This window comes from Mustela nivalis, assembly GCF_964662115.1.
Source record: "Mustela nivalis genome assembly, chromosome: X".
Lineage (NCBI taxonomy): Eukaryota > Metazoa > Chordata > Mammalia > Carnivora > Mustelidae > Mustela > Mustela nivalis.
Window position 1 is genome coordinate 97,024,263 of NC_139040.1, and position 11,262 is coordinate 97,035,524.

The following is an 11,262-nucleotide window of genomic DNA, read 5'->3' on the forward strand; positions in this document are numbered from 1 at the left end:
AATTTTCCACGGACCAAGAAGCAGCCTCTGGCCTGCTATGATGAATGTCACTCTTTGAAGATCCTTAGGAATCAGTCTGCCACCCAGCCAACCTCCCAGCCCTATTCTTCAAAGGGGTTTGCAGTTAATTTTTATTCTACAGCATCTTGTTTTACACAGTTTGCAAAGTGTCGTGCAAATGTTATTTGAGACGTAACATGATTGGCAAGATGAGAAACATCACGCACCAAATCCTTCTCAATTTCTCTTGTCCTGCCTTTGATCATTTAATGTCCCTACTAGAAGAGTATCTTTGCCACATTCCTATTTCTTTTGTTTCTTTCAAGGCTGCAGTAAACATTTTCGTTCATGTCTCCAGAGAAATTGCTGGATTCTTGAGTATGTGCGTTTTCACTAGAGAGCTCCAGAGTTACCCAGCTTCTGGACTTCGTCCCTGCCCCAGTCTTAACTTCAAAGAATTGTAGTCTTTTGGAACTTTAATTGACAAAAGTCTAGCTTTTGCCTACCTACTCAAGTACAGCCATCTAATTTAGAAGTTCACATGACCAGGTTTTTGTAAATTTTACAAACATAAGGCATTTTACCTATATTCAATCAAAACCATCATCTAATCCAATCCAAAGTTTTGGAGGAGTTAAAAGTTTTGTCCATGGTACCAGAGCTAATTGATGACAGAATCAAAATGGAGCCCCAGGCCTAAGACTCCCCATGCTCCTTATTCACTCATTCTTCCTTATTTCTAAGTCCCATCTTGCCATAATTTTAGTTACATCTTCCTCATATTTTAAACCTGAGAAGACTCAAATCATTAGAACAATACCCTTCTTATAACAACTCAGTCATCCTTTACCTTGCTTTTTTGAAGTTATGAAAGATTTGGAAAGATTTCACAAATACAAAAAGTCCAGAAAACAATATAATGAATACTCATATACTCATGAGCTAGCCTAATTAAAACATAGCAAATAAAATTTATACCCTATATGTCACCGTTCCTTATTAAGTTTCCTTCTCTCTGCCACCCCCATCAGAAGAACCACTCTTCAGAGTTTGATTCCCAGTCTTATGAGACCTTCATATTTTTGCTACAAATGTTGGTATCACTACAAAATATATACCAGTTGATTTTCTAAAACTTCATATAAATAGTATCACCTTGTATCTGTGTTCTGAAATTTGCTTTTTTTTTCTTAACATATTTAAAGAATTCATCCAGGTTGACCTAGATACCACTAACTCACTTATTTCAACTGTTGTGGAGTATTCCATTTCATGAATATACTACAGATTATTCATCCTCTGCTAATAACCCAAAGCTACAATGTACATGTCTCCGGGAAATTTCTGGGCTCTAAGTATATGCACTTTCAAGTTTGTGCACTGAAAGTATTTAATATACTTTCAATGCACATAATTGATAATATGTAAAAACTAAATGGAAACAAAAGAAAACAAAATTTAGAAAAACAAAAAATGAGCAAAGGTATGAACAAGGCAGTTCAGAGAATAGGAAACCCAAATGGCCAATAAACCTACAAAAGATGTTCTCATTCACTACTAATTTGAGAAATGAAATTCCAAGGAGAGATGAGATTCCATTTTATAAATATTTTTCCTAATTGTAAATTTTTATTTCAATTTAGTATTTAATTTTTTGATTAGTTTTTTTATTTTTTCTTTGACTCACTAAGTACTTGGAAAATGTTCTTCTAATTTCTAATTATTTAATGTTTTATTAGTTGTTTAATATTATCTTATATATTATACCTTAATTGTATAGTGGACCTCCTCATCTGAAGCCCCACAATAAGCCCATTACCTGTTTGATAGGGGCTTATCATATTTTGTTACCACTGTACAGCTATCTACCTGTCTCTGAAGTAGATGGTATGCTCCTTGAGGGTAGGGCCTGTGTCTTCTATCTCTCTAATCCCAGGCCTATCACAATGCCAATGCAAATAGTAGGTGCTTAATACATTCAGGTTGACTTATAAAATAAAGTAGTAAGTGATAGTGTAAATTGTTCCCTAAAAAATTTTCACACAATTTTAGTTTCTCGAACTTCTATTTTCTGCCAAAAAGAACACTGTAGGGGCACCTGGGTGGCTCAGTGGGTTAAGCCTCTGCCTTTGGCTCAGGTCATGATCCCAGGGTCCTGGGATTAAGTCCCGCATCAGGCTCTCTGCTCGGCAGGGAGCCTGCTTCCCCCCCCCCTCTGCCTGCCTCTCTGCCTACTTACGATCTCTGTTAAATAAATAAAATCTTTTTTAAAAAAATAAAAAATAAACACTATACATCCCATTAAATTTCTTTATAGTAGCCTTAAAAATTGTTTATCTTAAAAAATAGACAGATCTAACATATTAAATTAATTAAGCTACAGTAAGTAAACACAAATTCAGTACCTGGAGACAGATCATGGTGTTTCTTACAGATGCCCCATTTAAATTTTTGTCTATACAGGTAATATAGTTAGAGGTATCATATACTTCTGAAAATGACTAACGTGCTTGTATAAGAAATCTCAGATTATTAGATGACACCATTAAGAGAAATGATCCAATAGTGTTTAAACACAAAAAGAGAAGCTACTGCATCCTTAGGATATTAAAAATAATTTTTTCCAATTAGTAGTTTGTTTTCCTATTCATATATATTAATTTATTAGTAAATTCATACATATTATATAATACTTTTTACATATTATATAAATAAGATATTCTAGTGTCTAATAAGAGTATTCTAAATTGATAATAATTAAAGAACTATGGAATTATCTATTTAAATTTTATTACCATAAGTCTTTATCTAATGAATCATTTATCTCAGGTATTCAGTAGAAGTAAAGTAGAAAGGAAGCACTATTTTATTCATCAGATAAAGAAAAAAGCATGATTTATCCAACAGAGAGATCAAACACTTTTCTACCTATAAACTTCAATCTAACATATACATGAAATTTCAAAATTTTTTATTACATGCAATCATTTCCTTCTGTATTAAAAAATTCTTCTAGGCAACAGTTTCCCCTTTTACGAAGTGTCAAAGTCTTGTAAAGTTATTATGACACAAAACCATTCCTTTCTCCTGCTGCAAACAATAAACAACTATGAGAACTGAATAAGCAATGTGAGTCCCTCTGGTAACTGGCCTCAGTGCTAAGGCAAGAACAATACTATGGCAGAGACATCTGATCTTGTTTCTATTTTAAATTATTTTTAGTAAAATGTTCATTTTTGAAAAGGGCTTAAGCGAAACACTCATTATTAAAATGGGCTTGGGTGTTTGTCAGGAAGGGTAAGGTTTGTGTGTGTGTGTGTGTGGTCATGCACATGTGTACGTGTTCTAACTCCCTTACCACTAGCAGCAGAAATTCATGGGCAAATATTTTACTTTGGTATTTCATCAGATTCACAAGGATTATTTCCCATTACAAACCACATTTGAGCACAAATTATACAACCTATCAACAAATACTTTGATGAATAAATGTAATTTAGATGACTGTGATGTGAATTCATAATATACTCAGTTCACTGGACTATTCATTACCCTCTCATCTTCCTGGCCCATAGGGCCAGGCTTGGTAATGCCGGGAAACATAAAAAATAAGTATAGAAGTCATTAATACATTTATGAGTGTTATAACAATATGAGTAAACTGGATAAATATTTTCAACAAGAATTTATTGAGCACTTTTGGTGTTCTCACCATGATAAAAAGATAGAGTCTCATCTCTTAAAAAATTTATGATGCAGGTGCAGAAAAACTCTGCAATTGATGCCCCATGCTTCCTTGCATGTCATTCCCTTTGCCAGGAACACTTTGTCTGGAGCATCCCTATTCATTCTCTGAAACTGAGATCAGATAGTAAATAATTCAGTCTTTGTGGGTCATGCAATCTCTGTCACAAATACTCAACTCTGCCCTTATCACTTGAAAGCTGTCATAGATGATATTTAACACATGGACAGGGCTGTGTTCCAATAAAACTTTATTTACATAAACATGCAGTAAATCATAAATGGCCTGAGGATCGTGATTTACTGACTCGTGGTTTAAAACCCTTTGTATATACACAGAAGCAAGAGAACTTAATGGCTAAAACATAAACTCTGGAGTCGGATAGCTTGGTTTCTAATTCTGGCTCTGACACTTACAAGCTGTGTGACTTGATCAAATCATTTAACACTCTTGGCCTGTTACCTCATCTGTAAAATAGAGATTCTAATACCCATGTATGTCTATGGAGCTTTTATGGCCTGTGAATGAGTTAAGAGATCCTAATGAGGTCAGAAAAGTACATACATAATAAGTGGTATATAATAAGTGCTATATAAGGATTATCTGTTATGATTATGTAGCATTCTCTCTCTCTCTCTCTCTCTCTCTCTCTCTCTCTATATATATATATATATATATATATATATATATTCTTATTCCGGGAGATTTAATATATTGCTTCATTAGGCCTGGGATGTGGGAATTAGACAAGGGCCACAGCCCACAGAACTAACTTTAATAAAAGTTGAAGGGTCCTGAAATGAACACCAAGAGTAATCTAAATAAGGAAAAGGGTAAGCCACCAACTGAAAGAAGGGCATCAGAATATAACAATAAGTAACCATATGTCTTCAATGTGGGAAGTTATAAAAGGGAGATAAAGAAGAAAAGTGTATCTTTGGGGTAAATACCCAGTAGCGCAATTGCAGGGTCATAGGGAAGTTCTGTTTTTAATTTCTTGAGGAATCTCCACATTGTTCTCCAAAGAGGCTGCACCAACTTGCATTCCCACCAACAGAGGAAGAGGGTTCCCCTTTCTCCACATCCCCTCCAACACATGTTGTTTCCTGTCTTGCTAATTTTGGCCATTCTAACTGGTGTAAGGTGATAGAAAAAAATGTAAAGAAAGAGCTAAAGTAAAGGAAGGGAAAAAAAGTAAACAATGTTAGTGTAGAATGGAAGAGAGTGGGGAGTGTAAATTATAGCCCATCTCTTGAATTCCAGATCTCAATGGCAGGCTGCCACTTGTTCTGGCTGCCTGAAGATCCACTTGGTCTCATGGGTATAAATGTCAAGACTGGCAGTCAAGTCCTGGAAACCAAGATTGAAACTCCAGTGAGACAGAGACAGCTTCAGGTTCTAAGAAGAATGTCTGGATAGACAGAGAGCTCACAATTAGCTAGGACCAAGTCAAGATGACAAGTTTCTGCCATGAGACCCTTATTTGCAGTGGGTGAGAATGAATGCTTTTTAGTATGATTTTAGGTAGTCCCTCTCATACAGTTTCTATATCAGTTAGGTTAGGTTAGGCAAAAGTTCACTAACAAATAAGCCCCAAATCGCAGTGTCTTAAAACAACAAAAATCTGTTCCTCACTCATGTTCACTCACGTTACATGGCCATTGTAGGTGTTCAGGTGACTCTGTCCCATTTCGTTCTCACTCTGAGATCTAGACTGATAGAGGAGATGCAACCTGGATTGTTATCAATCACTTTGACAGAGGAAAACAGAACTCTAGGAGGTCTCACATTGGAAATTGAATGTTCCAGCCTGGAACGTGATATTTATCACTTCCAACTGAGTTATAAGCTAAGATGAATCACATGACCTGACCCAACTACAAGAGGGACAAGAAAGTGATTCTACTAAGTGCTGAGAAGTTGAAGAGCCAGAAATAATTTGGTGAGCAGAAACTAATGATTCCCATAGTTTCCAACCTGATATGTAGAGAAACAGCTTTGAAAATATTGAGAATCAGCTTTGGGAGTCTAATGAACAAACTGTAAACACTATCAGGGAGAGAAGATTTCTTCCACCCAAGCAACCATAGCCAGTTGAGCAAGCACTGGGAATGGTAACTGCTACGGATATTACTATGTGGGGACAAGGCAACAGCATTGGTGGCAGACCTAGAATGAGTTAACTTGCAACCAGTAAACACCCCAGCCACCCAGAAACCACAAGGAAAAAGTAAGAACGGAGTAGAGCGCAGAGGAGGAGTTTGAGGCCCTAGTGTTTCTCTTTGTAGAAATCTGAAGCCACAGGCTGCCAAGATTACATCTAATTTCTTGAGGTTGCAGAGGCCCTGGGCAAGCAGGGTTTGTTAGTGCTGCCTCCTAGTGGATACATGGCTATTATGACTTGTTTAAAAAGGGCTTATGTTTGGCCTAGAATCTGACAAGATACTATAGAGCCAACTCTGCTCAGTGAGGAGCTTGCTTCCTCCTCTCTCTGCCTGCCTCTCTGCCTACTTGTGATCTCTGCCTGTCAAATAAATAAAATCTTCTAAAAAAAGGTACTATAGAGCCAATATGAAGCCTGATTTTTTTCCTAAAAGTGAAGTGGGAGAGACTTCCAGTTCTGGCCAAAATAGAATAAGTGTATTGACTGTAATTGTAACTAAAAACTCTGAGTATAATACAAAAAGTAACCATCTGAGGATTCTTAAAAGTAAACTAAAGCAGCCAGACTGGGGAAAGGAATCAATAAAGTGACCCATAGAGAGGGTTGAGTTTCTCAAGGTTGTTTCCCTCTTTTCTCTCTTGGCTTTGACACAAACATGGGCACTGGTTAGGAGTTATGGCAATGGCTGCATAGGCAATAAAACCTCCAAGAGAAACACCATCTTTCTAGCTGTAGGGTCAAGAAAAGCAATCTCTGCAAGTTGATGAGGGAAGTGGGGTGAGGTAGAAGAATCCCAGAGAAAAGGGAGCTGGAGAAGATGATTTCTTAACTCTGTGCATTAATTCACACAAAATACACATGCACACATGCGCGTGCGTGCGCACACACACACACACACACACACACACACACACATATCAATGTTTTCCAAATGAGTCTCAAAAGATTCAGAGTTTCACCACATAATATCAAAACGTCCAGGATATTTTCTAAAATTACTCAGTATACAAATAGGTAAGAAGATATGGCCCATTTCTAAGGAAAATGGCAACCAATGAAAGCTAACCCCAAGATGACTTAGATGTTGAAATTATCAAAGACTTTAAGGGAGCTATTTATAACTGTGCTTCCTGATGAAAAGGTAAAACATATTTAACATGAATGGAAAAATAGAAGTTGACAAGAGGGATATAGAAACTTTAGAACATAAAATACAATGTCTTAAAAAATTCACTAATGGAGTGCAATAACAGAATAGAGACAAATGAAGAAAAAGACAGAGAACTTGAAGATGAGTCAATAGAAATTATCCAATCTAAAGAATAGGAAGAAAGAGTCTTTAAAAAGTAGAGAGAGACTCAGGAACCTATGGGACAATATCAAAAAATTTCACATCTATATCAATGAGTCTCAGAAGAAGATAATAAAGAAATTGGTGCAGAAAAAACTGCAGAAATAATTTCCTAAAATGTTAAAAATTTGATAAAATACATAAATTTACAGAATCGAGAAGTTAATCAACCCTAAAAAGGATTAAAAAAAAATTCAGTGGCACCTAGGTGGCTCAGTAGGTTAAAGCCTCTACCTTCAGCTCAGGTTATGATCCCAGGGTCCTGGGATCGAGCCCTGCATTGGGCTCTCTGCTCAGTGGGGAGCCTGCTTCCTCCTCTCTCTCTACCCGCCTCTCTGCCTACTTGTGATCTCTGTCTGTCAAATAAATAAATAAAATATTTTAAAAAGATAAAAATACAAAAGATACAAAGAACATCACACCAGAGACACAATAATGAAACTTTTGAAAACCAAAAACAAAGAAAACAATCTTGAAAGAAGCCAGGAAAAAAATGATGCACTGCATATAGGACAATGATGATTTGAATTACCACAGATTTCTCATCAGAAACATTAAGGCTTTAAGACAGTGGAACATTTTAAAGTGCTGAAAGAAAACATGTCAACCCAATATTTTATACAAAGCAAATATAATCCTTCAAAATGAAGGCAAAATAAAGAGGCTCAGATGAAGGAAGACATAGAGAATTCATTGCCAGCAGATCTGCTCTAAAATAATGTCAAGGGAAGTTTATTAGAAGCAAACTGATACATGGGTAAAGCTTAGAACTTCAAAAATAAGGAGGAGCAACAGCAATCATAGATACCAAGGTAATTATAAGATACTATTTTTCTTTTTGTACATTATATAAAGTGTATATGAGTATAAAAGTGAAAATTATAACAATGTTGGTAGAGTTTTCAACGTGTGCAGATGTAATCAATATGATAACTACAACATAGAAAAGAAGGCTAAGGGGGCATATATGGATGTAAGGTTTTCACATTCTATTTGAAGAAGTGAGATATTAGCTCTAAGTTGCATGGTTCTATATCCTAGAACAACCATAAAAATTAATGCAAACATATGTAGTCATAAAACACATAAATTAAAATAGAATACTAAGGGAATTCAAATCATGCAAAAGAAAGTAGGCAGGGATGGGGAAACAGAGGATTAAAAACAGAAGGAACTAACAAAGTACCAGATATACCATGAAAACCAATAAAAAATGTTGAATTAATTATGTTAATTAAAAAAAACCCTTCAGAACAAGGTCAATTACCAAGGTCAACAGGGACATTACCTTATTATAAGAAAGTCAGTTCACCAATGAGACATAACAGTCCTAAAAATGAAAACACTATTAAGACAGTTTCAAATACATGAAGCAAAAACAGATCAGAAAGGGGCAATAAACAAATTCACAGTTATAGTCATAGTTTTCAACATCTGTCTCTGGGTAATGGATAGAATCATTAGAATATTAGCAAGGACGTTGCTAGGGCCTGATTTGTATACCCCTGAAATCTATATGTTGAAGCCCTAATTCTCAACATGACTACATTTGGAGATAGAGCTTTCAGGAGGTAATTAAGGTTAAATGAGTTCATAAAAATGGAGTTCTACCATCATCTAAGGCCCTATGGAAGGGAACGAGAGAAACTTCTCTCTCTGTCTCTCTCCACATACACTAAGGGAAGACCATGTGAACACACAATGAGAAGGGGGACATCTACAAGACAGGAAGAGAGCCCTTTCTCACCAGGAACTGAATCAGCTGGCATCTTGATGTTTAGACTTCCCAGCCTCCAGAACTGTGAGAAATAAATTTCTGTTCTTTAAGGCACCTGGTCCATGATATTTTGTTACAGCAGACCGAGCTGGCTAATAGAAATATAGAAGACCTGAACAGGTCATTCAACATGACCTAATTGACATTTCTAGGGCACTTCAGCCAACAACAGCAAAATACACATTATTTTCAAGTACACCTGGAACATTCATCAACATAAACCACATCTTGGTGAAAAAACAAAGCTTAACAAAATATAATCAAGTGAAACTGTACAAAGTATATTACCTGACCAAAATGGAATTGAAACAGAAGTGAATAACCTCATAAATGACACACTTCGAAATAACTCATGGGTAGAAACATTTTGAGTTGAAGGAAAATGCAAGATGACATATCAGAATGTGTGGTATGCAGCTGAGGCAGTGTTTACAAGGAAATTTACAACATTAAAATGCCTATAAGAAGATGGGTCTCAAATTAATGATCCAAGCTTCAAGCTTAAGAAACAAGAAAAAGAATTAAATCCAAAGCAACAGAAGGAAGGAAACAATAAATTTAAGATCAGAAATCAGTGAAACTAAAAACAAAAGAACAATAGAGGAAAACCAATGAAATCCTCCCAAGAAATATTAAAGAATTCTTTAGAAAGAAGGAAAATTATATAGGTCAGAAACACTGCATAAAGAAAAGAAGAGCATTAGAAAAGGGACTGGGGCACCTGGGTGGCTCAGTGACTTATGCTTCTGCCTTCATCTCAGGTCATGATCCCAGGGTCCAGGGATCGAGCCCCACATCAGGCTCTCTGCTCAGCGGGGAGCCTGCTTCCTCCTCTCTCTCTGCCTGCCTCTCTGCCTACTTGTGATTTCTGTCTTTCAAATAAATAAATAAAATCTTTTTTTAAAAAAGGAAAAGGGATTAATGAAGATAAAGATAAAAAACAGTTGTCTATACATGTGCAGGTTCATCTCCTGAATCACTATTCTATTCCGTTGATCCATTTGTCTAACTTGATGTCAATGTCGCACTGTCTTGATAACTGTAGTCTTGAAATTCAGTAATGTTGGTACTCAGACTTTGATCTTTTTCAAAGCTGTTTTGGCTACTCTAGGACCTCTGCATTTCTATTTGAATTTTAGCTTATCAACAACTACAAAAATCCTGGTAGGATTTTAATTTGGATCACACTGAATCTATAAATCAATTTGGAAAGAATTGTTATCTTACCAATATTGAGCCTTCCAACCCATGAATATAGGCTATCTCTCCATTTATTTAGTTATTTCTAAGTATCTCACAGCAATGTTTTTGAAGTGTTTGGTGTACAGATTGTGGTTGGCAAAGTTCCAAGATGGCCCCAAGTTTAGCCTCATATATCTCATCCATATGCCCTACATACCTTCCTGCCTTTGGGTGTGGGATTTCACTCCTGTCATTAAATTACTAGTCAGTTGATTTTATATTAGTAAAAAGGGAGATTATTTGGGGTGGGCCTTATGTAACTGAGGGAGTTCATAGAAGATGGAGGAGAAGTAGAGGCACCACTATTAGAGAGAAGGTTTCTTACTGGGATCAAAGAAGAAAGTTTCTATTAATTCTACAGCTGCGAAGAATGGTCTATTAGCTGAATGAGCTTGTAACAGGTTCCCAAGCATCAGATGAGGCCACAACCCCATTTGACACCTACTGTGCCTGAGCAGAGAATTCAACTAAGCTGTGTCCAAACTCTGCAAGAACAGTGGGATAACAAATGGGTATATTCCCAAACTTAAAAAAAATAAAATAAAATAAAACCAAAAGCTGATTATTTAAGAAGTAGAGCTCAAGCCTACATACTCCTTTTTTTTTTTGTAGGGGTAGAAGTGGGGAGGGAGATGCAGAAAGAGCATTCCTTGACTCTGGGTTCTGTTTCTAGCTTTGGTAAGTCTTCTGACATCTTTGGATCAAATTTCTTAATTTCTCAAATATTTGCGTTGCCCACCTTCTAAAATGAGATAACATCAACATAGATGGTTTGAATATGGCAATGCTTTACAAATCCAAGGCATTAAGAATGTCTATTATTAATGTGCTTGCACATAACAAAGAAGTCTGAAGAATAAGGATATCAAAATTAATTCAATTAGTCTCTGTTTGGAGGATGGCACAGATTTATCTATTAATTGCACAAGTTATCACATTAAATTCAAAACTATCTAACTCCCAAGTAAGCTTTGGTGATTTTT

At 36.1% G+C, this 11,262-nt stretch overlaps 1 long non-coding RNA gene across 1 annotated transcript in view; it reads right to left on the reverse strand.

Annotated features, from left to right (window-relative positions):
- The window catches only part of LOC309856816, a 76,143-nt gene extending 67,568 nt beyond the window's left edge, over nucleotides 1-8,575 (reverse strand). The window contains exon 1 of the long non-coding RNA XR_014307364.1: nucleotides 8,549-8,575. This is a non-coding gene — a long non-coding RNA (uncharacterized lncRNA). The remainder of the gene's footprint in view (nucleotides 1-8,548) is intronic.
- Nucleotides 8,576-11,262: the final 2,687 nt, after the last annotated feature.